This window comes from Gadus macrocephalus, chromosome 9 (assembly GCF_031168955.1).
Source record: "Gadus macrocephalus chromosome 9, ASM3116895v1".
NCBI classification, from domain to species: Eukaryota; Metazoa; Chordata; class Actinopteri; order Gadiformes; family Gadidae; genus Gadus; species Gadus macrocephalus.
Genome location: NC_082390.1, coordinates 3,906,826 through 3,933,326, shown reverse-complemented (window position 1 = coordinate 3,933,326; position 26,501 = coordinate 3,906,826). Strand labels below are relative to the sequence as shown.

The 26,501-nt window shown below is 45.5% G+C and overlaps 2 protein-coding genes across 2 annotated transcripts in view; one reads left to right on the top strand and one right to left on the bottom strand.

Annotated features, from left to right (window-relative positions):
- The window catches only part of lingo1a (leucine rich repeat and Ig domain containing 1a), a 95,232-nt gene extending 92,478 nt beyond the window's left edge, over nucleotides 1–2,754 (bottom strand). Inside the window, exon 1 of the mRNA XM_060060283.1 lies at nucleotides 2,454–2,754. The gene's annotated coding sequence lies outside the window, so the exon portion shown is untranslated. The remainder of the gene's footprint in view (nucleotides 1–2,453) is intronic.
- The window catches only part of sin3aa (SIN3 transcription regulator family member Aa), a 533,056-nt gene that overhangs the window by 177,441 nt on the left and 329,114 nt on the right, over nucleotides 1–26,501 (top strand). The gene's annotated exons all lie outside the window — the stretch shown is intronic.

Below are 26,501 nucleotides of genomic sequence, written 5' to 3'. Positions count from 1 at the left end.
TATATATATATATATATATATATATATATATATTTCATAACAACCTCACTCACCCCTCTCCCTTTCGAACAATTTCTCTTCCTGCCAGACTCCCTGTAGAGTCCACGGAGACAAAAGAGAGAGAGAGAGAGAGAATTAACGCAGAATTAATAACAAGACATCAGCAAAGATGAAAGGGAGAGATGCTCATCCAGGGATACAGAGGACCAGAAATAGCGAGGCCAACTTTGTCTCGTGATTTTTAGCTTCAATCTCCGACTGACAGCGTGTAACCCCGTGCAATCCCGGCAGAGACCAATCACATGCCACATCACCACATTTCATCACCCGCCTGCTTGTGAAATTGTCTGCAAATATAATAAAATAAAAAGATAGGCGAATCAAAGGCAATATTTTGCAACCACGCAGGGCGTTGATTAGCCTTTACAAGCCATGTCAAAATGGACCCCCTGCTGGCAAGCGAGCGGGTTCACTCAGATGTATGCTGGGTGGATCAGCCTACCAGCCCACTCAGCGGACTGTAACCACTGGTGGGCTGATCCACCAGTAAGACCAGCTCAAAGGACTAGCTGGTGCTGCAGGGATCGGGAATCAAACAATGGACTGCTCTTTGATTCCTTGCAGCATACATATGGAAAACGTCAGACTTTGAAGCCTGATCCTCTAGCTCCATCGGGTTATCCAGAAATCGAGTCACAATCCTGGTGGATTTTTAGCTGTGACAGGTTTTCAACCTGTCAACCCAACGTCTCATCTTGATTGTCGTGATTACGAAATTGTTCGTTTTTTTATGTTGACTTGGATGGTGGACTTACTGATACACTTATTACTCAGATCTCAATGGGAATCATCAGATTAAATAAATATGTGATGATTGATTGATTGGTTGTGATGTCCCCAGAGGGTCTATTTTTGACCTTCCTTGCAATGGCTAATCAACATCCCACCCGGTGGTCAAGTACTTCCTCTATTTCCCCACCAATATACCAACATTGCAAAAAACAAGTGAATACCCATGCATGCATTGACCTTCCCATTCATAATCAGTGCTTAACTAGAAGCACCTCTTCCCCCGGCCACTTCCAACCATCCCAGCATCGATCCACCGGAGCAGCCCCAGAATGCCAGTGCTAAGCGAAGATTGTGCCATCTAGAAATCGGGAGGCCTCCCTTCGTGCATCCTGTAAAACAGCCCCGTGCCAGCGTCAGCCGCGTCAGTCAGGTGTGGCTCCACTAACGCTCGCTGTCCCCGAAGACCCAGCGGGACTGACACCCCAGCAGGAGGGCGAGCTGCAAGCCTAAGCAACACAGGGGTGGACGAAATGGAGGCATGGAAGAAGGTGCCTTGGGACACCCATCGGTGTGTAGCGGGTACAAAACGCGGGGAGAAGGTAGCTGCGGTATACCCCCGGTTAAAATGAAGTGAGGCGTGACATTTATAATGTCTCGCGGTGACGCATACGTACACCACGAACTGAACAGATCACATCCTCCCGTTGCTAATTCTTAGCTCAGACAGCCTTGTCCATACTAATAAACATGTCCCAGACACAATCTTATTACAACCCAGATACAACCCAGATACGTATGTACGTACACATACAAGGACACAGTAACATGCATTGAACATGAATGTATTCATTTGCATCCACCCAACGACACACACAAAAACACACAGAATCACTTCCAAACCGAATCCGCGAGCGCACACACACACACACACACACACACACACACACACACACACACACACACACACACACACACACACACACACACACACACACACACACACACACACACACACACACACACACACACACACACACGTCAGCAGAATCCACGCTACATGCACACAATGCAAAAAATAGCCTGTCAAAAAAAACAACAACACTCTTCTCCCCGTCCCCGTTTATTGTGACAAAGTAGAGCCTTGACTGCTGCTCACCGCTAGCGTCAAGACCGCTGTCCGCACAGGCGATATCATGCAAAGTTCCCTCAGAGGAATCAGGGCTAGAAATAACACTGGATCGATGGCAAGTGGCGGTAAGAGCGCGCTCCCCTCCCTCTCTCCTTCAGCCCCGGGTAGCGTGAGCCGCACGCCGGTAGTGGTCAGAATAGAATCTCACACATAGTTATCCTCTCCTCCTCCTCCTCCTCCTCCTCCTCCTCCTCCTCCGTCTCTATCTCGGACCAAAGCGGCAGCACCGTCCTGAATGGGAAACTCGCGCAAACCTCCCGCCCTTAACTTCACTCCTCCATTCCGTGACGAGCGCACGGTGGCGGCCCACATCTGACACACACCATGTTGTGAGGAGTAACAGGGGCGAGGGGGAGGAAAGGGAAGAGCCAGCGTGTCAGCCACAGAGACACAGACACAGACACAGACAGAGAGAGAGAGAGAGGGAGAGAGAGAGAGAGAGGGTGGGATATGGCTGGATTGACATCCTTACCAGAGATGTGACAAAGAGAACACTGTAATCGCTTGTCTCATTCCACGGCGGAGGCTGCTCATTAAATCCAAGATGCTCAGCGCGAGATCGAAGATTCCATGAAGATGCTGAACCACGAAGAGGACGGAAAAAAAGGTTGGCTTCTTCGCAGGGAGGATTTTGTTGAAGTGTTGTTCGGAAAAATATGTGTGGTGAATATGCACAAGGAGAGGGAGAGGGAGAGAGAGAGAGAGAGAGAGAGAGAGAGAGAGAGAGAGAGAGAGAGAGAGAGCCGGTATCCGAGTCTGAAGCGCTCACTGAGTCCCTTCCCGTTCAGCCACAAAACCACATGTGCCCGTGTGCACAGTCACTGCTGGCGCACACACCGAAAAAACACACACACACATCCAGTGGCGGAGAGAGAGAGCGAGAGAGAGAGCAACAGCGAGAGAGACAGAGAGAGAGAAGAGAAAGGGAAGCGAAAGAGAGTCTTCTCATTTTTGCACCGCCAGGCTGAGAGGGAGAGATAGAGAGAGCAGAAGAGAGAGAGGCATACAAGAGAGACAGACACAGAGAGAGGGAGAGAGAGCCAGAGAGCAGGGGAGAGTGGCTGTGGAGGAGGGAGAGATGGAGGGAGGAGCTGCAGTATGTCATAAAGGTAGAAGTAGATGGGAGGGGAGGGGAGGGGAGGGCGGGAGGGGGGGGGGGGGGGGGGGGGGTGAAGGAGGCTGGCATGGAGGGGGCTGTGTTGAGGCTGATCAGTGCAAAACAACACAACATACTAGAACACCACACCACAGGGCAGCACACTGCAACACAGCACATGTTAGAAAACGACCCAACCAAACACACCATAATGGAACCCATAACATCTCTATGATGCAACACGACAATACACAACACAACAAAATGCAGCCAGGCAGGAGATCACAATAGTAAACACATCATACAACACAACGACGACAACAACGCGAACCGGTTCGAACGAACGAGTCTTAAGGACCAAACGAACCGAACCGGTTCGTTTCTCTCGTTCGTCTCGTTCACCATTCGATTCACCGGAAACTCGACTGAACGAACGAACGAGTTTCCGGTAGCACTAACTCCACTGAGTCTGACTGATTCAGCTGAGAACCCTGCAATGGCGTGCATTCCATGATGTGATTCACCGCTACCGGAGACTAGGCTGATTCGCGAACGACTCCTCCCAGCTCAGTCGAGTTTCCGGTGAATCGATTCACCGGGAACTCGACTGAACTTGGAGGAGTCGTTCGCGAATCAGCCTAGTCTCCGGTAGCTCGTTTGTTCGTTCAGCCTGGTTTCCGGTAGCGGTAAATCGCAACATGGAATGCACGCCATTGCACGGTTCTCAGCTGAGTCAGTCAGACTCAGTGGAGTTAGTGCTACCGGAAACTCGACTGAACGAACGAACGAACGAACGATTCGCGAACGACTCCTCTTGGCGAACTGAATCACGCGAACTGGGTCACGGAAACGAATCATTAAATCCACCACTACACACACACATAACCTGACACAACACAAACAAACAGAACGGCAACCAAACAACGCACAGACACACTGCACCGCATCATGAAACAATGTACCATATCTATTTATCTGTGTTTTTGCCACGGCACGAGAATGGTGGACGGCTAAATTTAGCAACCGAGGCAGAGGCAAGAACAATTGGGTGTGTTTGTCCACGCTGACAGAGAGTAATAGCTCGGAGGCTTGCACAGAGCCGTATGGTCCAACAGTGTTGGAGCATGTCCGAGGAAGATGAAGGAAGAGGAGAGGGGGGGGCGGGGGGGGGTTCATTCTGCAGGCACATAGCCAAGTAAGCGACTCGACAGAAACGGAAGAGTCTCTCACTGGGATTTGTCTTTCTTGAGCCGCACCTCCGACGCTTTGAGTCGGGGCTCCCGCCGCGGGATGTGTCAGAATCGCGAAAAAAAGGCAGAGATAACGGGACGAAGAGCACAAACCCAAACACCAACGGCGTGTTTTTTCGGCGGCGTGCGGAGAGCCCCTCGCGGTAAGCACTCCATTGTGCTTGGCTGTGTGCATTGTAAAGACGCCACTGGCCGCGCTGCACGGGGGACACGGCGCTGGCTGACGTGACTCATTCTGTGTAATCCTACACTGATGATTCACGCCGCCGCCGCGTCGGCCGGGTGGTCGAGGAGGGAGGGGCGCGGCCTACCGCGGCCTCCTCCGATAGGATTAAGATGTGCCGGCGTGAACGAGGCCCTCCGCTGCGGCGCGAGGGGCTCCGCGTCCAAGCCCTTCACATGCACACACATGCCAAGACGCACCCACACACATACACGAGACACACGCACCAATACACACACACACACACACACCAAAAGACACACGCACACGCACACAAAGACACACACACACACACACACGCCAATACGCGCACACACACCAAGAGAAACATGCGTACGCACATGAAGACACACACATCAAGGCACACACACGCCAAGACACACGCGCCAATACACACACACACACACGACCACACCAAGCGACACACGCGCACGGACACAAAGACACACACACACACACACACCAAGACACACACCAAGACACACACACACACACACACACACACACGCCAAGACACACGCATACGCACACAAAGATACACACACACACACACAAGCTTCTACTTCAGCTAGTAGCTGTTTCATGTCGGTCTGATGCACACACCTTCATATAGAGTGCGACTTTATAGCCTTAAGGTAGTCATTACATACGTTTTAAAAACCATCAAGGACTAAAAAAACAATAATGTGTTCATCCCTCCATCAGTCTCTCTTCCAACTATTCCTCCATCGTTCAATACTCTTGCTGCGGTTATGAGTCAACGGAATCCAATCATCACTTGACACTTTCATGGTCTGTTTGTATGTTATGATGTAAACAATATTGTTCATAAATGTTTATTTGCTGGTTGGTGTCTGGATGTATTCATAGTACATTACCTGACGCGATCTCAATGGCAATTGGATGTTATTGTGTTCGTAGATTTTGTTATTGTACAATTCTGTTAGGTTGTTTATGTCTTATTTGTAATGCACAGCCCCCCAGGAATACTACAGCTGACTACAGCATTTTCAGCTAATGAGGATCTTTATGAACAAATGGATGTGTGAAAGGGACTGGATCCTGAATGGAGGTTTTCTCTAGTTTAGTCTGCTGTATTTGATATGGATACAATTATATGCCACACAGTACAGTCCCACAATGCTGCATACGTTCACAATGCAAACCTTGATAGCTGCAAACATGTTCCGCACTCCGACATTAAAGCTGTTTCTCATGACTTGGGGCTTGGTGGCTCGTCTGCTTGAATGTGTTTTAGTTTGGTTTTTCTGAGTCATTCACCGTATCCATAAAACAAGACTTCAGTTTGTAATGCAACCCAGCGTTATATTCAATTATGCTTAAAGAGATGAAGAAGCATTCCATTTGATACCTCTGTTCTCTCCAGAGGGCATGAAGTCTCTATCTTCCTCTGAATCCAACTTTGACACTTGACCCATATCTTCAGTCTGGGATTCATAAAGTATGACTGTGTCTCTCTGCTCTCAGCCCTGCAGTCTTCTTAGCTCACTGCCCGAAAAACAAGAAATTCAAAAAGAATGAAAACAATATTAGAACCTACACAATGTGAATCAGAATCCCTCATCTACTCACCGCACGGAGGTAACCAAACCCATTTATAGTTTATGATCCTCCCACACACACACACACACACACACAGACACGCAAAGAAAAACACACACAAACAGTAGCAGCAATCATGCAGGCATACAAACCCAAAGCCAAACAAGCCATTATTCCGGATGACAAACTCCCATACTGTTATATCCGTGTCAATAGTCTGACTCGGTCGAGCCACATGTGCCCGCCTTCATGGCGATCCAACGAGAACACAAACAACTAATTCCTACTCCCAAGGCCACATCATCCCCCCCCCCCCCTCCCCCCCTCCCCCCCCCCCCCCCCCCCCCCAACCAAGAAAGAGAGGTAACAGGGTTTGTGGGACGAGTGGGAAAGTTGGAAAACTTCTGGACTACGTCAGAGCCAAACTAGCGGCATTGATGAGGGACGTTTCATATGCTACTGCTGCCCATCGCAGGACAAACAGATGCTCCTGTAGGGCAGCGGGGAGAAGGGCCGGGGAGCTCTGAGCACAGTCGTACCACAGCCATGAATTATTAAACAGCACCTCCAGCAAAGCCCTCTGTTTTTTCGTCCGTCCACACGGAAGACGGTCCCGGCTCCCGTTCCCAGGCCAGGCCGATTTGCCGCTGCTGTCCTTATTTAGCATTTGCAGTCGGGTCCCAGGGGGGACGCAGGCAACAATCTGAGTTACCCGCATGACAGCGTCCGCTCTCTCCCCCCCCCCCCCCGAAAAGAGAAGAAACATTTATGAGGGAGGCAATGTTCAACTCTTGAATTTCCCAGCGGAGTTGGACAGCCGGCACAGCAGCATATGCACGCTATGTAGAAAACGAAAGCCATGAAATTGATGTCCATGTTCCTGCAGTGTGCTTTTAATGCACTTAAAAATGCCCAGAAACATAATTGTATTTTTGGCCGAGGCAATTTATTTTTCGTATTCTCCGAAGACCCGGCGAAACGGAAGCGCGCTGATAGGGGGCTGTGAAGGATGGAGGAAAACCAACAATACGATATAACTCAAACCGGGGGGGCGACATAACCCGTGTGGACAACACGCATGGCCTGGGGATGAGGCTAAACCAGCGGAACAGGTCATATGCTAAAAAACACCTTGAGTTGTTTCAGTGGGACACAACTCTTACCTGGAACGTTCTGCCTGTTCCTCGGTTACTCTGGGCTGGAGCCTGTCCCACCTTGTATCAACCTGCCTTACCCCCACCATTACTCCATAGTTCGTCCGCCGTGCCATTCTGCTGCAATGAGCAAAAACAAACAGCTATTTGTTTTGTAAAAGCGTGTTTTTTTGTACAAAACAATATTGCGTTGGAAAAACGGGCAAAATCAGGCACCCAGGAATAGGCATTGATAAGCCATAGAGTTCGAGCATGGTCCTTCTATTCAGCCAATCATCATCTTCCATCGCCTCTCCATTATTAGCGTTCACGGGGGGCCACCACAGGTAAGGTAAGGCATGCGAAGCAGTCCGCCCCGACGGCCCCCTTCATCCCCTCCTCCCAAGAGATCCCTGCGCATTCCCAGGCCAGCGGTCAAAGCACGGTGCCACGTCATTAATTATTAACCGTGTAGTCATTTAACTGACACATTCACCCAAAGCGACGCACAGTGAATCGTTCTTAGATACATGTCTTGAATAAAATGGCTGGGGTTTGGCATCTTGCTCATGGCACGCCGACAGGAAAACAGTTGGGGCTCAATCCCGGTGCCTTGGAGGCGAGTCACACACTGCAATCCCGCCGCATGTTTATTTATGTATTTAGGGAGACATTATAGACTAAATGAACCAAACTCTGTATTGGTGTTTTTGGCATGTGGTTATAATTGGTCAATGACAGTGCTGTTGTGCTGAACTGAATGGTAATTAGGGAAGAGCAAATGAGCCATCGTTTAACCTCTGATTACACCAGCAAAGATGATTGACCATAACCACATAGGCAAAGATGGAATTCCTTTTTCAGAAAGCAGACAGTGCGTATCCGACTCAATATTGTACTGTCGAAAAAAATTATAAAATGAAGTACCAATAATTTCAAAATACAGTTCCTTTTCTCCAAAGACCGAAAGTAAAGTAAGTAGACAGCTTATTACAAAAGGCGAATGAGCCGTCTCTTGATTATACCATACAGGCTGAAGTAGCTGGGAGAGGCTAATCAAAAAAGGTGCTTTTTGTTTGCAAAAATCCCATTTTCCGGCTGCAATTGGAAATCCCTTATTTATTCTATAATGTTTTCAGCCCAATAAATAATAAAACAGCAAAATAATTGCAACAGGAGAGACAGAAAATATCTCCGAAGAGCCATTTGCATAGAAATTCATAGATTAATAGAAATCCGAGCCTGCATTTTTCTTGTTTTCCTCACTTTGCCTTTGAGGTTGTGATCCGCTGCGGTGGGGTGTCTTAATTGGTCCAACATTATCTGTGATTATCCCTGACTACTCCTCCGTCCTTCCAAACCACATTTCCCAATGCACCCATTGTAAACTTGCAGGATCTGAATACATTACATGCTATGCACTGAGAGATTTGATATGTCTTGTCACGGTTGCTTCCATTGCCTTATGTATTCAAAAAAGAAATGATGCCATGAACCCTGGTGGATTCATTCATTCAGCTTCCAAACTCCTTGCAGACATCATTGACATTTGGTAAGAATTTCTATTTTCGATGATGCCACTCTCCTCCCTCAGGAAACTAGCATAGCAAAATATTAATCGCGTTTCAAATAGACCCCTTACAGCACAGAACTGTATACTTCCTTGCTGTCTAGAAAAGTCGATATTGTACTAGATTCAGAGGATGAATAATTCAATGGTTGCCAGGAGCTGTGACTTACTATTAAGCAGGCAGATGCTTTTATCCAAAGGGACTTACTTGGATTCAGATATAGGTCGTTAAGGAGCTGGTAGGGGTTAAGTAGCTTGGTTCAACAATGCCTACCGGTGGACCGCGGACAGGTTTGAACCCGGACCCTTTCAGCTGGGTGTCAAACCCCTTTAGCCAACACACCTCAAGACCTACCAACACGCCACCACCTTTCACCCTGAAGCTGTATTAATTAAAAACATCCAATTCAGGTGACACTATTGCATAAATCTCTTGTTATGCCGATTGGTGGAAGCAGCATCCCGCCCTGGGACCAGAAGACGAGGAGAGGGAGTTGAGCATCATCGGAGAGCATCTGGTCAGCTCTGGTCCCTTCTACTGTAAAATGCATGGTCTTCCTTCACATGAGCTGGGTGCTCCAGGGAACAGTCCCCGGAACAAGAAGAAGAAAAGCAAGAAAAAGCAAGAAAAACTAGGAGGAGACGTTTTTTCTATTGCAAATAATTTGCCAAAGCAATATCCAAAACAGGTGTGGAAACAGAGAGATATCTCTTTCTCTGGGGAGTCCATCCGTCTCTCTCGCCACGATCCCAAGATTCAAAGCACCCATGTCTCCGTCGTGACAGCAGATCTCCTGGGAACGGGGTGAAGGGGACAGTGGAGTAAGCCTTTGGCACTGTGCATCAGTCTGCCAGTGGGCCAAACATTGACTAGTGTGCCTGGCTGAGTTCCTACCCCGTAAGATGGGCAGTGAAAGTAAACGTTGCATATCTGCTAGCGGCCTCAATGGTCTGTTAGATTGCCACAACTGTGTGAAAATAAAACCACATGTTTCTGAACAAACTCTGGGTGCATTTCATTGCATATTCCCTTCAACATAATGTTCCTGGTGCGTATTGGATGTTATTTGTATTCGTTCAGGGGATTTAAGTCCTCGCCTGTCCTCCTCACACCCGTGTTACTGCTGTCCTGCTGTACATGACAGTGTTTTGAAGACATCTACAACAGCACTGGGGTAGCCTTATTTAGCAGCAAATAGTTTGTAAACCTTGATGATTTCTACTCCAAAAAAGTGGCAACATAACTTTCTCTTCATGGACCACTCGTCCAGAGACCAGTTTCACGGTGGAATTGAATGGCGGAAACTTTACAACTAAATATATGACCGACACCATCATTCACAATGATCATGGGAAAAGAGAATGGAGCTTCTTGAGCAAGAATAAAACTATATTGCACCCAAAGTATGGGCGAACCCGCAGATCGTCCATAAAATAAGATTAGAGAGTACTTAATCAATCCCAGGTAGGGAATTTGCCGCAGCAAATGCGGGACTGAAGTAGAAAAAGAGCAGTATAACTGAAAAATATAAAAAAAATTAGCAATAGCAATTAGCCATTTATTAGCCAAATTATTGAAACTACATTATTTAAACTGTACTTTATTGACCATTATACACAGTATAGTGTCTAAATTGTGGTTATAATGACTAAAATGTACAGTACATGCAACATTATTGAAACTATACATTATTATATGTTACACAATTATACATAAAAGTCTGAATGTCTATGCTATATTATTGTGACTATACATCATTGTGAAATATACCATTATACATATTTGTGTCAAGTGTCCAGTATATGCCACGATATGAGACTATACATGTCTATTTATCGTACCACTATACATACGACTCTACAGTGACCAGTACAAGCTTCATTATTGAACTATACATTATTTTATGTAAGTTATTACTCAGGTGCCCAGTGACGTCTTGTGTACTCCCCTTGGGGGTAAACAGGTGGGATGGAATACATGCGGTTAGATACTGGTCTTCAGTTTTATACATTTGAAGAGAACCTTGAGCTTTTGCTGTAAAAATAATGTAACATTCGACTGTCTTCACAATAGAGAGGCTAATTAAACGAAAAGTGTAATTTGTGCCTGCAATTTGAGACTGGATATTCTCCAGCAAAGCTGTAGTACCAATATCATCGATACGGTCCTTGTTTAAGCCAATGGGCGAATGTTAAACAATTGGTGAATGTACACAATATTTCTTGGATGCCACATTGTGTTTGTGATTATTTTCATCTACGGGTTAAATGTGGGTACATGGGATTTTTAAGGGGCTGATGATGATGACTTTTAATCATGCCATGATGATTGTTGTATATTTTTATCCATGTAATAGGGATTTGCACTACAGAATACAGATGCTATGTTTGGTCAAAATTATGGTAGGCAATAGTGTTAATATATTCTATATTTGCATCCCCATTGAAAAAAGAGGCCTCAATTTACAACCAACAAATGTACAACCAACACGCGCCGGCAACAATGAATCTGTCGAGATGAAATCCTTCGTGCCGCAGCATCGATCAAATGTGGAAAGACAAAGCCAAATGGTTTTACATCTGTGCTTACTTTAGCTTGAGGTCGGGGATTGGCTCAGGCGACGAACCAAAGACATTAAGGTGTCGTACAGCCTCCAGTCATTCTCACCCTGTCAGCCTGCTATCCTTTATCTGGCAATTTGTTTTGCTGGTGTTGCTGCTTCCCCACAGTGAAACTTTCGCAAATTGTTTAGTTTTGCTGCCGACAACGTGGCGTGGCGTGGCGTGACCCCCCGTGACCTGCCATGAATATTTCAGGATGAAAGGGAGAGATGTTTGAAAGATTACAGGGGAGAAAAAGTCGCGGTTTGTGCCTGAAAAGTTCAACTGTTGGGTTAGCAGCCGTTACCTTACCCGAGATATGTTGTTTGGCCCGGCTAAATTGTTTTTCCGTGTCTGCTTCGGAACACTGACACACAAAAGCAATCCCACGAGTTCAAAAGTGGACTCAAAACTGAGATGCATAGATTTAGCTGTATAGATTCCACATTCACATTTCAAACTATGAGGAAAATAAACAGACAGGTGCCGTTTGGTCCAAATCAAATTGATGGGTGGAAATTCAGATTAAAAACCGAATTACAAAAATCCAATTAGTGCTTGATTGTTTGTTTGTTTGTACCTGATGGGTAACCAGCCATATACGATGCAATCCGGATGAGATACTACTCATGCAATGCAATCTCATCCCCCTGTCTTCACATCATAATTATTGTCAAGGGTGAAGACCATACGCTGAGTGCGACAGTGTGTGTGTGTGTGTGTGTGTGTGTGTGTGTGTGTGTGTGTGTGTGTGTGTGTGTGTGTGTGTGAGATGGGGAGCACTTCAAGGCCAGGTTCTGATGAGTCAGGTCTCAGTTAACACTGTGGTTTTTATGGCAGCGTGACATCAACTTCTGTCAAGGTTATTCTTTGTTGGAGAGGGCTGTGGGATGTATTTTCAAGGGGGGGGGGGGGGGGGGGGGCAGCGACACCATATTAGCAGCTTCACTATCCTACCTTCTTTCAAGGGGTGTGAGTCTTAGGGAGGTTAAACCCTAATTTAAAGTCACTGTGCGTGAACAAGAGAGCCGGCACGAGCCAATAACGACGTCAGCGGAGCCCTCACGTACGGTTCATATTTTGATTTGTTGTGTGGCGCACCCCTGAAAGGCATTAACTCTGCCAGTACACTGCACAAACTGCCTGCCCCAGCAGTGGCCATCACAGCACACCGGGGACAGTAAACGCCGTGGCCTGGCCCGGACCGCCAAGCCAACACTGCGTTCTAAAACCCACAAGAGGCTAGGAGAGACGGGATTCGGACTAGTGAGGTCGGGGAGGGAAGGCCATGCTAACCTGAAGATTGGACGTTAGCTGACATTACAACGCTGACAGCAGGCAGGCCAAAACGGTGTGGGACAACCCCCTCCCTCCCTGAGTGTGATGCAGATACAGAGCGACGCTGAGGAGTCTGACGAGTTATGGGAGGCGAGGTGTGAAATGTTCTTTTCCCTGGACCGCTTTCAGCTTCCATTCCGCACGACACCGTCAACGGAAAAGTCTGCAAGACCATCGTCATCCCCATCGTTATCATTTAACCATGCATCTGGCAGCATTTTTTCACCTCCTGCACCTTATACCCCCGCAACAAATCTCTGGAGCAGGAAATCGTAGGTTCACCTCAACATTATATACGTTTCAATCAGGGCTTTAGATATTTTTGTTTGCCTTTTGAAACGCACATAAAACGATCTCCTGCTTAGGGAGAACACCATGAATTGCCTTTGTGAACGAAGGACGCTCTATATATGATATTCAGTGTGCAGAGTCTACCTGCAGTACCTCTGCTCTGCTCATCAAACACACCTTGCGTCTGGGCTGAGGTAATTAATACCCGTCAGATTGGACGCGGCGCGGACAGCGGGCTGGTGGAGGAGTGTTAGAGGTGGACGCCGTGAGAGGCTGAGTCGGGGAAGTGCTTTTTGAACACGAGTGCTTAATGTGGCGCCAGGGTGCGTTCGTCTGTGCAAGGCTCAGCCAGGTCTACCTCAAGGGACCAGAATGCTGAGTCTGTGTGTGTGTGTGTGTGTGTGTGTGTGTGTGTGTGTGTGTGTGTGTGTGTGTGTGTGTGTGTGTGTGTGAGTGTGTGTTTCAAATGGTGTGCACTGAGCCAGAACATGGACCTCATCCAGATTATCATTCTATGGCTTCGATACTTCAGTGTGAGGATGACAATAGACCACACACACACACACACACACACACACACACACACACACACACACACACACACACACACACACACACACACACACACACACACACACACACACACACACACACACACACACACACACACACACACACACACACACACCATCCTGTGTGGCTCGTGTGTGAGTGGATCCAGATGGATGCTTCTGAGTGATCCTCTCCTGGATGTTGAGAGTCCCTTGTGGAATGTGTGGGGAGTTTGATAAATACACCCCATCACCCAGCCAAAGCTGTAGTCATCATAAGACATCACCGACGCCAATGTGTGATAGCGAGTAATGTCTTTGGGAAATGAAAATGCATTATGAATGAATATTCAATCGAGAATTAGATGGATTAGATCGACTGTGTGTGTGTGTGTGTGTGTGTGTGTGTGTGTGTGTGTGTGTGTGTGTGTGTGTGTGTGTGTGTGTGTGTGTGTGTGTGTGTGTGTGTGTGTGTGTGTGTGTGTGTGTGTGTGTGTGTGAGTGTGAGTTGTTTAACTACACAAATCTACACAGACATTTCTGTTTGGCTATTGGAAGGTACTCTCAGGAAAAACAAGTATTATTCAGTTTCCTTCTCAAACACCAATATAGAATACAACGTTATTCAGAGGCCAACAAGAAACTGTGACACGTACATACATATGCATGTGACCTCACTACCTCCCGCGCAAATCCCCCCTCAAAGGGGAACCAAGGATAATGCAGACAAATTCGAAAAGCCTCTAATGTTTATAGTTCTAACGGAGGGTTAGCCGCAGAACAACGCAGCCATGATAATTGACATTTAGGGAAGAAATGCCTTGCACAATGGCTGCTAAAGGGAGACGTAATTACTGCCTATCCAAGTGTCAATAGAGTCATCTGCAGCCTCTTCTAAATGTCACTTTTACATTGAAACGCCAGGGGCCCGTCTATAGAGCTCTAATGGCTGGTTGCTGGAAATAGTCCTTCGAAGAGGCCAGAGTTTTTAGCTGCTTCTCGATATGCGCTGTTGTTGTTGTTGTTGTTGTTGTTGTTCCCCCCCTTCTCGGCGGCGCTTCAGATGTCACGTCGGTTCGAGTTAGAAACAACCGCAGCTTGTCTGCTGCTCGGCAATTAAGAGTTTTTTTAGCGACGAGCAAAACACTGTGAACGTGGTTACCGTGTTTCCTCTGAATAGGCGTTTTGGAAAACACACTGGCAGTTTGGGGACGTTCAAACAAATTAGTCTATCGACGCGGGCTTTCGCCGGATTCGGATATTAAATCGTTCAAAAGAAGTGGGGAGAAAAACACCTGGTAGACGGTACGTTTCCACATCGATGTACTTGTTGTGTTCTGGTAACTGGTGTCCTCAAGAGCAGTGGTCCCAAACCTATCGGTCCTCAAGTTTGGGGACCACTTCTCTATAGTACTGATGCAAGTATACCCCCAAAAGTCTAGAGGACTACACGGTCCACCCCTCTCACTCGTGTTCTCTTTTTGTGCTCTTGTGTTGTTTTTGAAAAAAGTCTGCAACAGTTTCAACAAATGTACACATAGCGAATGTCGGTTCAGCCTGTGTTTTATACAGTCCAATTGCGTTGAATTCACAACGGGGCTCCACCGGCCCCCGCAGTTTTAAATCTGCTTTTGACCGTTGTAGACTTAGCGGGATATGTCATGGGGCAACTGATTGTTTTATTGATTGATCGGGTGGGTGGGCTCGGCTAAACCTGACTGCTACCATATCTGGAACTTCTATAATTGCCTAGTAGAAGGAGAGAAAGTCTATTTTCTCGTTTTCCCGAGCACATGTTTAGAGGCCTACTCTATGGTTATGTACATTCACTTTGGATAAAAGCTTCAACTAAATTCAGTAAATGTAAATGTGTATCCGCACTTGGTGTTCGAACAAATGTACCATCTCTCATTTAATCACAGACAACAACGGTGGATGTCAGAAAATTTGACCATTCAAAATTAGAATAATGACTGTTTTTAACAAACAAACATGAAAATAAGATCCCAAAATTACAGATCGACCTACCCATCAATAGGTGATATGATAAATGAACTCTGGGAATTATGTCGCAAAAAAAACAGAAATGAGATTGAATATTTAATGATACTGCGGCCCCTGAAAAGCCCCTGAAAGCTTTTAAAAACAGGCTTGGAAAAAGGCATTGTTGCTTTTTTTTTTATCAATCTACAATCACAAAGGAAGCAGACTGAAAGAGGACGCAAAAACCTAGTCGGATAAATAATCCGGAAATTGGGTTTAGCATTCTGGACGGCAGTAGGGGCCATTCTTTAGAGACACCAATTCTCAAAAAAAGGATTTCTTGGGGGTTATTTGATTAAATTATTGTATACTAAGCAATACACTGAAGTACAAGTAGCAGGTAAGGGTAGGAGAAGTTGCTTGGGGAATGCCTACAGACAGACAACATGAGGGGATCAAACCAAAATCAAATCATGAGGGGATCAAACCAGCAATATCACAATCCCTGGCCAGACATCTCTTGGTCTAGTGGGGACTTCAGCAGGGCTGTGGTGGCAGGCTTATCTCTACTTCTCTGTCTCCTCCTCCTCCTCCCTCCTCTGCTTAATAGTTCCCTCGCCTAATGGCCGGCATTATCCGTACACTATTTGCTTAACCGCTAGTTCTGCCACTGCCGCCTCACCCCCGCAAATTACTACTGCTGCTCGTTCACTGCACTTAAACTCTGCTCCACTCCTGAATCACAGGCCCCACCCCCCCCACCTCCGCCCTCCTCCACTCCTGAATCAGAGCCCCAACCCTACCTCACAGCCCCACTCCCACCTCCTGGTCCAACACAGTCTCACTCCGAGAACGTCAAATACCGACTGTTGGCAAAGGCCCTTTAGCGTCGGTGACTGACGGGAAAGGTACCCTTTTTATTCGCTCGGTGACGGTAAAGGTACCCTTCGGCGTCTTCTGCATACGGAATGGGGGGTGCCTCACTACGTCTCTAATAGACGCTGTGAGCATCTTTCCTATTGGATCGTTTTTAGGATATTCTTCTGTGAAAATGGCGGACATACTTTTTATCCTGGGTGGAAAATATGATATTTTAGCATAGTTAAACCATTAAAAGTGTTTATGTAAACATTTTTAGCGAGAAATGTGCATTTTACTTTCATAATCGTCGTTCGGCGAATGTGAAGGATGTTTGGTTTGATAGATATGACGAAGAATATTTCATCGGGCGATAATGGCCGGCGTACAGGCATCCCGGGCTCACGAAAATAGGTGACATTGTCACGTTATTTAATCTATTGAAACGTGATCAGGTACACGTATTTCTAAATGTTCGTGTCAAAAAGCACAATTTTCAAACTCATGCATATCAATTGGAAGTATTTGTCGTGATTTGTCACTAAGCACGACTTCCATCTAAGGTTCTGTCCGGGAGCTTTCTCCCTATTGTCCCTTAAGGAGCTCCGTACAGAACATTTATTGTTAAAAATGGTCTGTGATAACTAAGAATATGACAGCTTTTCCAGTCTCACCAATATGCGCACAGATCGCACGGTTTGACACTTTCAAGATGCGTGCAGTAGCCTACATACGCCCAATGACCATTTCGTGTGCATACGATACGCAAAACCCAGCATTAACTACTGTGAAGGGCGGATACGTCCATTTCGCGTGCATATGTGCATATGATACGAAAAACCCAGCATTAACTGAATGGGAGATGCAATATTTTAGGACATATTCACCATTTAACGTGTTTCTAATGACATTTCTAGCGAGAAATGTACTTTTCCCTTGAATAATCCTCAGTCAGTGAATGTGTATGATCTTTATTATCTGAATGGGAAATGCAGCTCACGTGTTTCCTGCTTTTGTGTTATTAAACCGTTACTTTATGTAACTTTTAATGATATCATCTTGTTAGAAACACGTACGTTTTCGTGAACACTGGATTACGTCGCATTTCAACATAAAATAGCGTGTTATACACACACACACACACACACACACACACACACACACACACACACACACACACACACACACACACACACACACACACACACACACACACACACACACACACACACACACACACTGCATTTCGCTGCCAAATGAATAAATACTAAGGCAGAATAAAGAATAAATTAATTCATTATCATTCAACTTCAACATGCGTTATTACAGTATAGTGGTGGAGGGATGACGTGTGTTGGCCAACCCGGAAGTGAGCGTCGCCCTGGGTTCCCTTGACAAAAAGCCAACGGGTTTTTCCATTTGATTTTGGATTATTGCAGAAAAATTAGCATCTTTGAAGCACCTCCTCAAAAACTGAAAATAAATAAAAATAACTGTGCTCCAAAGAAAGAAATGTAAACCAATGCATTCCGAATGGGAGTGTTTCTCCGATTTTTCCATGCTACACAGAACGAAATGTAAACCCATGCAAATAAAGACTTCATGGTCATAATCATTTAAATATCATTAATCTCCTGAGGGTGGTATTCTATTTTTTTCAACGGGGCTGAATCCAGTCACTTGACCGTCATGGTTGCTATGGTGGTTGCTATCCACCAGCCCCTCTAATCCTTACATGGCTCTCAAAACCACGCGGCAAATGAGCTGCCGTAAATTGTGTTGTTTTTGTCGTAAACTAGTGACTTCTTCTATAACCTATTTTTGAAAGCAAAACACCAAGCTCATTGATTTAACGAGGCAGGGTTATTTGAAACAATTTATTAAATAAATATTTATGAGAGGTCATTCCTTCTCCTGAGTTTTCTTCCTATTTATGTCTAGTGTACAACCCTACTGTCCACAAGCATCACCCCCCCCTCCCCATATGGATTTGGAGAATTGTTGCCACGTCCCAGTGGTGGAGGTATCATATATATGAAAGAGGGCATTCAATTATACTACAATGATCAATTAGGAGGCCGAAGCCCTAAAGGAAGTGATGCAATAGGTGACTGGGTCGACGACATTTAAGTAAGCTTTACTTTGAGGTCTCTTATATATCAAAGGGGGTCTCATAGGACGCATACGCTTCAACCTGTGGCTCCGGCCCTACAGGAAATGACTCAGCAAGTGCTCCATCTCGTTGCACCTGCACCCAGCGGCTCGCTTGCAAGATTTTGGCCTGAAGTTATTCCCAGACCTACACCGTAGCCATCCAACCTGCATATCTGAGAATCAGGCCTCTCTTTAATAATGACAAAATGATAGAGAGAAATACACATTAACTTTTGACTCATAAGCGGCGTGGTGCCGGCTCCTTTTGACCTTTTGACCCCAGACTTCTGGGGGAATAGCTGAATCAATTCATTAGTCAATCAAAAGCATGTAAATATCTTTCCGGTGGCGTAAGAGGGAGAACAAGGTGTCCTTCAACATCTACGCTTCCAGGCGATTGCAACGGTGCCACACATGAGCATATTCGAACATGTTTAATGGTAGTAATTAGCTGTCGAAATTGGAGGCCTTAATCAATAATGAGCAGCTATTGATTTGCTTCCCGATAGAAATTTGTGACAAATGACATGTTATTTAGCCTCTACACGTTGAGTTGAGTCCAATGACACCAAGCATGACACTCTAGAAAATGGTAACATGTATTTTACATGGTACACCTAGGTCTAGGACATGATCTCGGTGTAGCAAGAGGGCAAGCTTGATCTCATTGGACTCAGCTTAACGTGTAGATGCTAAATAACATGTAATTTGTCAAAAATCTCCATCGGGAAGCAAATCTATAGCTGGTCATTATTGATAAAGGCCTCCAAAATCGACAGCTAATTACTACCCCGAAACATATTCAAATATGATCATGTGTGGCACTGTTGCAATCGCCTCGAAACGTAGATGTCAAAGGACACCTTGTTTGCCCCGTTACGTAACCGGGAAGATATTTTCATACTTCTAATGAATTGATTCATATTTTAAGGTTCTCGGAGTGAGACTTTAAGTGGCTGCAGCAGAAGTGTTGAGACGAAAGATGATATCAAGACATTTATAGAATATTCCCATTCACATTATGATTCTTCGTCATAACATCCGACCAAACATCCTTTACAGTCACCAAGCGAGGATTATGAAAGTCCAGGCCCCCCCTTCCGGCACTCGGGGTCCGACTGGGCCAAGTTTAGGGCAGGAAGGGCCCCCCATTCCGGCCCTCGGGGTCCGACCGGGCCAAGTTTCGGTGCGGGGGTCCCAGTTAGGCCTTAGAATAAGGTATTCAAATTTCAGGGCGGTAGGACCTTCCTATCTCAAAAACTGTTTTTCCACCACATTCTCAACCATTAGGTCTTGCAGGTAACACTTCTGAGGGGCTTTGTCCAAATGACAGTCCATTTGGGAAAACTTTTTTTCCCTAAGGGCTAGAACTCCAAATCTCGGATATGTCGTTCTCGGGGCCCCGGGAAATGTGTGTAAACATTTTAGCATCCCTAGCTATCTCGAAAAGGCCGGAAAAGGGGCATGACCTCCCACAGTACGGTAAATGTACATAAGACAGAGGTTAGTTTCTAGTCCCCATTTTTTGTGGGATGGAGGTGTACATTTGTGGCTTAATGTGTGTAGTCACAGCTGGCCTGTGGCCACGTTTTTGAAGTCTGGGGTCAAAAACGGTCGGACCCGGTCGGACCCCGAGGGCCGGAATGGGGGGCCCTTCCTGCCCTAAACTTGGCCCAGTCGGACCCCGAGTGCCGGAAGGGGGGGCCTGGACTTTCATAATCCTCGCTTGGTGACTGTAAAGGATGTTTGGTCGGATGTTATGACGAAGAATCATAATGTGAATGGGAATATTCTATAAATGTCTTGATATCATCTTTCGTCTCAACACTTCTGCTGCAGCCACTTAAAGTCTCACTCCGAGAACCTTAAAATATGAATCAATTCATTAGAAGTATGAAAATATCTTCCCGGTTACGTAACGGGGCAAACAAGGTGTCCTTTGACATCTACGTTTCGAGGCGATTGCAGGCCTTTATTGGAGGCCTTTATCAATAATGACCAGCTATAGATTTGCTTCCCGATGGAGATTTTTGACAAATTACATGTTATTTAGCATCTACACGTTAAGCTGAGTCCAATGAGATCAAGCTTGCCCTCTTGCTACACCGAGATCATGTCCTAGACCTAGGTGTACCATGTAAAATACATGTTACCATTTTCTAGAGTGTCATGCTTGGTGTCATTGGACTCAACTCAACGTGTAGAGGCTAAATAACATGTCATTTGTCACAAATTTCTATCGGGAAGCAAATCAATAGCTGCTCATTATTGATTAAGGCCTCCAATTTCGACAGCTAATTACTACCATTAAACATGTTCGAATATGCTCATGTGTGGCACCGTTGCAATCGCCTGGAAGCGTAGATGTTGAAGGACACCTTGTTCTCCCTCTTACGCCACCGGAAAGATATTTACATGCTTTTGATTGACTAATGAATTGATTCAGCTATTCCCCCAGAAGTCTGGGGTCAAAAGGTCAAAAGGAGCCGGCACCACGCCGCTTATGAGTCAAAAGTTAATGTGTATTTCTCTCTATCATTTTGTCATTATTAAAGAGAGGCCTGATTCTCAGATATGCAGGTTGGATGGCTACGGTGTAGGTCTGGGAATAACTTCAGGCCAAAATCTTGCAAGCGAGCCGCTGGGTGCAGGTGCAACGACATGGAGCACTTGCTGAGTCATTTCCTGTAGGGCCGGAGCCACAGGTTGAAGCGTATGCGTCCTATGAGACCCCCTTTGATATATAAGAGACCTCAAAGTAAAGCTTACTTAAATGTCGTCGACCCAGTCACCTATTGCATCACTTCCTTTAGGGCTTCGGCCTCCTAATTGATCATTGTAGTATAATTGAATGCCCTCTTTCATATATATGATACCTCCACCACTGGGACGTGGCAACAATTCTCCAAATCCATATGGGGAGGGGGGGGTGATGCTTGTGGACAGTAGGGTTGTACACTAGACATAAATAGGAAGAAAACTCAGGAGAAGGAATGACCTCTCATAAATATTTATTTAATAAATTGTTTCAAATAACCCTGCCTCGTTAAATCAATGAGCTTGGTGTTTTGCTTTCAAAAATAGGTTATAGAAGAAGTCACTAGTTTACGACAAAAACAACACAATTTACGGCAGCTCATTTGCCGCGTGGTTTTGAGAGCCATGTAAGGATTAGAGGGGCTGGTGGATAGCAACCACCATAGCAACCATGACGGTCAAGTGACTGGATTCAGCCCCGTTGAAAAAAATAGAATACCACCCTCAGGAGATTAATGATATTTAAATGATTATGACCATGAAGTCTTTATTTGCATGGGTTTACATTTCGTTCTGTGTAGCATGGAAAAATCGGAGAAACACTCCCATTCGGAATGCATTGGTTTACATTTCTTTCTTTGGAGCACAGTTATTTTTATTTATTTTCAGTTTTTGAGGAGGTGCTTCAAAGATGCTAATTTTTCTGCAATAATCCAAAATCAAATGGAAAAACCCGTTGGCTTTTTGTCAAGGGAACCCAGGGCGACGCTCACTTCCGGGTTGGCCAACACACGTCATCCCTCCACCACTATACTGTAATAACGCATGTTGAAGTTGAATGATAATGAATTAATTTATTCTTTATTCTGCCTTAGTATTTATTCATTTGGCAGCGAAATGCAGTGTGTGTGTGTGTGTGTGTGTGTGTGTGTGTGTGTGTGTGTGTGTGTGTGTGTGTGTGTGTGTGTGTGTGTATAACACGCTATTTTATGTTGAAATGCGACGTAATCCAGTGTTCACGAAAACGTACGTGTTTCTAACAAGATGATATCATTAAAAGTTACATAAAGTAACGGTTTAATAACACAAAAGCAGGAAACACGTGAGCTGCATTTCCCATTCAGATAATAAAGATCATACACATTCACTGATTATTCAAGGGAAAAGTACATTTCTCGCTAGAAATGTCATTAGAAACACGTTAAATGGTGAATATGTCCTAAAATATTGCATCTCCCATTCAGTTAATGCTGGGTTTTTCGTATCATATGCACATATGCACGCGAAATGGACGTATCCGCCCTTCACAGTAGTTAATGCTGGGTTTTGCGTATCGTATGCACACGAAATGGTCATTGGGCGTATGTAGGCTACTGCACGCATCTTGAAAGTGTCAAACCGTGCGATCTGTGCGCATATTGGTGAGACTGGAAAAGCTGTCATATTCTTAGTTATCACAGACCATTTTTAACAATAAATGTTCTGTACGGAGCTCCTTAAAGGGACACTGTGTAAAAATTACTCCCATCTAGTGGTACAATTTTATATTGCATTCAAACTAATAGTGCTCGCTTGTCCAAAAACTACGGTGGGCAGTATGTGCCAAGAAGCTGTGACATGACACCTACTAGGCTACCTCATCGAGTCATTCGAGTGATGATGAGGTTCGTGGACAACTGGACAAATCAAATCAAATCAAATCAAATTTATTGTCATTTTGTTGATTGAACAACAAAACGAGAAGGCGTTTCTCACGGATCAAGATCAACATACATTTCAAACAAACAAACAAACAAACGTCCCAATGATGAATAAATAAATAAATAATAAATAAATAATAAATAAAGTCCAGTGAGAAGATCTGGGACGCTGGTGCATTGAGCATCCTGACAGCTTGAGGTAGGAAGCTGTTCCGCAGCCTGGTGGTGGAGCATCTTAAGCTGCGATAGCGTTTCTTGGAGGGTAGGAGCTGAAAGAAGCTGTTCAGTTTGTTTACGTCCAACCCGTCTCTGCTGCTTCCTCCTCCGGGCAGTTGCGGGCACGGTGTCGCAGTGTCCGTTAGTATCCTGTGTTTGCGTAGTATGTCCAGATGCCAGCGAATGCCAGTGATGTTACTCGCTCTCAATGTCCTAATGTTTAATATTGTTTCCCTGTCATAAACTACGTTCGTAGGACGTCTCACACATTCAATCTCAATCTCACAGATCTCAAGTGGGGCCGCTGCGACTGTACGCGCCGCCAGTTAGTCGCCCCAGTCGGCAACGAGTTTATTTCCTCGTCTCCTATCCTGTTCCTAATTCCTCCTCTCGATCTTCTTTTCCTCCGTATTGTCTTCTTTATCAGAGTTGTTGGTATGAAATCCAGTTGTTCGGGTGATAAATCAACTGTCTGGCAAGCGAGTTGAAGCTCCAGAAGGTCCGCTCTAGCGTAAGTGCGTCTCGGTGGATTTGGATACGTGGTGACCCCAGCAGAGAATAAACCTCCATAACTTGATGAAGAATGGCTTTTGAATTCCTCCAACGCATTTGACAGTATCCATAAGTCATAAGAATATTGTCACGATTTAAACTCGACAAAAATATGAAAAAGTAAATTAAATATGTAATAAAGTAGCCTTTCAATGACAAGTCGCTCAAACATAGGAGCGCCCATCTCGTTGCCATGGAAAACCATGTTATACATGCTTACACATCGTCGTTTTTTTGGCGTCGATGATTCCTTCTCCTGTGGCGTGGCATAACTATGGTCTTTCAAACAAATGCGGTGCATGTTCAAATTTGCCGGTAAAACTCGTCTCGCTAAACTAAGCTCTGTTCCACCGTCACGCTGGCTCAGAGTGAAAACGCGTTTGCAATTCCTGTATGACGTAGTGCTTTTTGACCCTCTCGGCAGCTCATAGACCGGAAGAAAATGGAAGCCTCCATGAAGCTTACCCGTCCTATGTAACCATATTGATATTAATATTAATTATTCTTCGCTTAGGAGGATAAGTGAGATTTTTGGCAGAGATCATTTTACACCAATGAGGACTTATTTATGAATGAATATGTTGATTTGAGGTAATAAATTACTCAAAATATTACATAGTGTCCCTTTAAGGGACAATAGGGAGAAAGCTCCCGGACAGAACCTTAGATGGAAGTCGTGCTTAGTGACAAATCACGACAAATACTTCCAATTGATATGCATGAGTTTGAAAATTGTGCTTTTTGACACGAACATTTAGAAATACGTGTACCTGATCACGTTTCAATAGATTAAATAACGTGACAATGTCACCTATTTTCGTGAGCCCGGGATGCCTGTACGCCGGCCATTATCGCCCGATGAAATATTCTTCGTCATATCTATCAAACCAAACATCCTTCACATTCGCCGAACGACGATTATGAAAGTAAAATGCACATTTCTCGCTAAAAATGTTTACATAAACACTTTTAATGGTTTAACTATGCTAAAATATCATATTTTCCACCCAGGATAAAAAGTATGTCCGCCATTTTCACAGAAGAATATCCTAAAAACGATCCAATAGGAAAGATGCTCACAGCGTCTATTAGAGACGTAGTGAGGCACCCCCCATTCCGTATGCAGAAGACGCCGAAGGGTACCTTTACCGTCACCGAGCGAATAAAAAGGGTACCTTTCCCGTCAGTCACCGACGCTAAAGGGCCTTTGCCAACAGTCGGTATTTGACGTTCTCGGAGTGAGACTGTGTTGCCTGGTCGGCTCCCGCCTGCGCCTCTGCCCGGTTCCACTCCTGCCCCGACCTCCACCAACCTCCACTCCTGCCTCACAGCCGTACCCCTCCTCCTGCTCCCTCCTTCACCCTCTTCCACTCCTGCCTCACACCCCCCCACCCTCACCTGCTGCAGCCCTGGTCCCACCTCCACCTCCACACCAGCCCCCCATTCCTGCACCTACCTGCAGTTGTCTGCGTTGCATGAATGTTGAGCACTTTGTAAAAGCTTTGTTTAAAGATGTATAAATGTAAAAAAATAGATTTATTATTCACTGATTGATTTATTTCACTGTTTATCAAGGGCCCTGCACCCAAATAAGGCCATGTTACAAACAAGACAAATGGTCCATTACAACGTGTGCACGCGACGTACTTGCGATCTCGGCAATAAAACGGGCTCCTAGAAACATCGACGTGTTTCCCAGGGTCGGCGTGACCAGCTTAGCCACCAGTTCAGCTGCGTGTGGCAGCCCCCTAGTGGTTGGGCGTGGCAGGGGTCAACTGCTACAAATGTATATTATAACGACTCGCACTCACATGCGTGGCGCAGCTCCTATGGTTACTGGCTGAGATGGGGGAGGGGTCAGAGGCACCAGGGGCGGAGGACGGGTGGCCCGTCAGCCCTCCCAGGGAGGCGTCTCCTGCGGACACATGGGAACAGGCTGGTGTGAGCTCTGGCTGAAATGTTAGCTCTTAGCCTTGGATCTCAGGTCTTAGCCTAGCGCTGAATAGCTGTTTAGCAACGGTCAAACGTGGTCGCATAGTCAATGAGGGCATCTGGCGCCAGGACGGTGGGTTCAGAGAGGTAAACGAACAGCTGCAGTGTCGCAAAAAGAAATATGCTGCAGTATAGGGCTAGCATAGACGTTCCCAAGGTCCTGTGCAGTATTTAAATCTGTGGTCTCAAATAAATGTCGGAATGTATCTAACTAGCTGTTGCCTAAACTGAAGGCATCAGATGTTATGTCAGTCTTATGCTTTTTGCAGGATCGCTGCAAATCAACTGTAAGCTAAATTGTTACTTATCAAAAGGAGATGCCAGCTCACCTTGCCGTCAGCCTTGAACATCCAGAATGCAACACCTTGGCTCCAAACCTAACAAGAGAGAAGGTATTGGTTAATTTGATCTGAACGCAGCAAGGAACAAACCGGATATAAAGCACAACATTTGCACAAATCATAAAATAATATCTGGAATGGGACGTACAACAACGTCAATTGCGTCCAATTATTTCTCAGGAATGACATTTTAACAGAGAAGAGCGGAGCAAAATAACGACGATATAAAAAAAAAAACTAAAATGACAGCGCTACCAGGGGTTCTAGGAATTAACAAGGCCAGACATGATCAGATCAGAAAACAACCACCAGATGACAGATATACCTGACCTTTCAGATGATCTTAAAGTG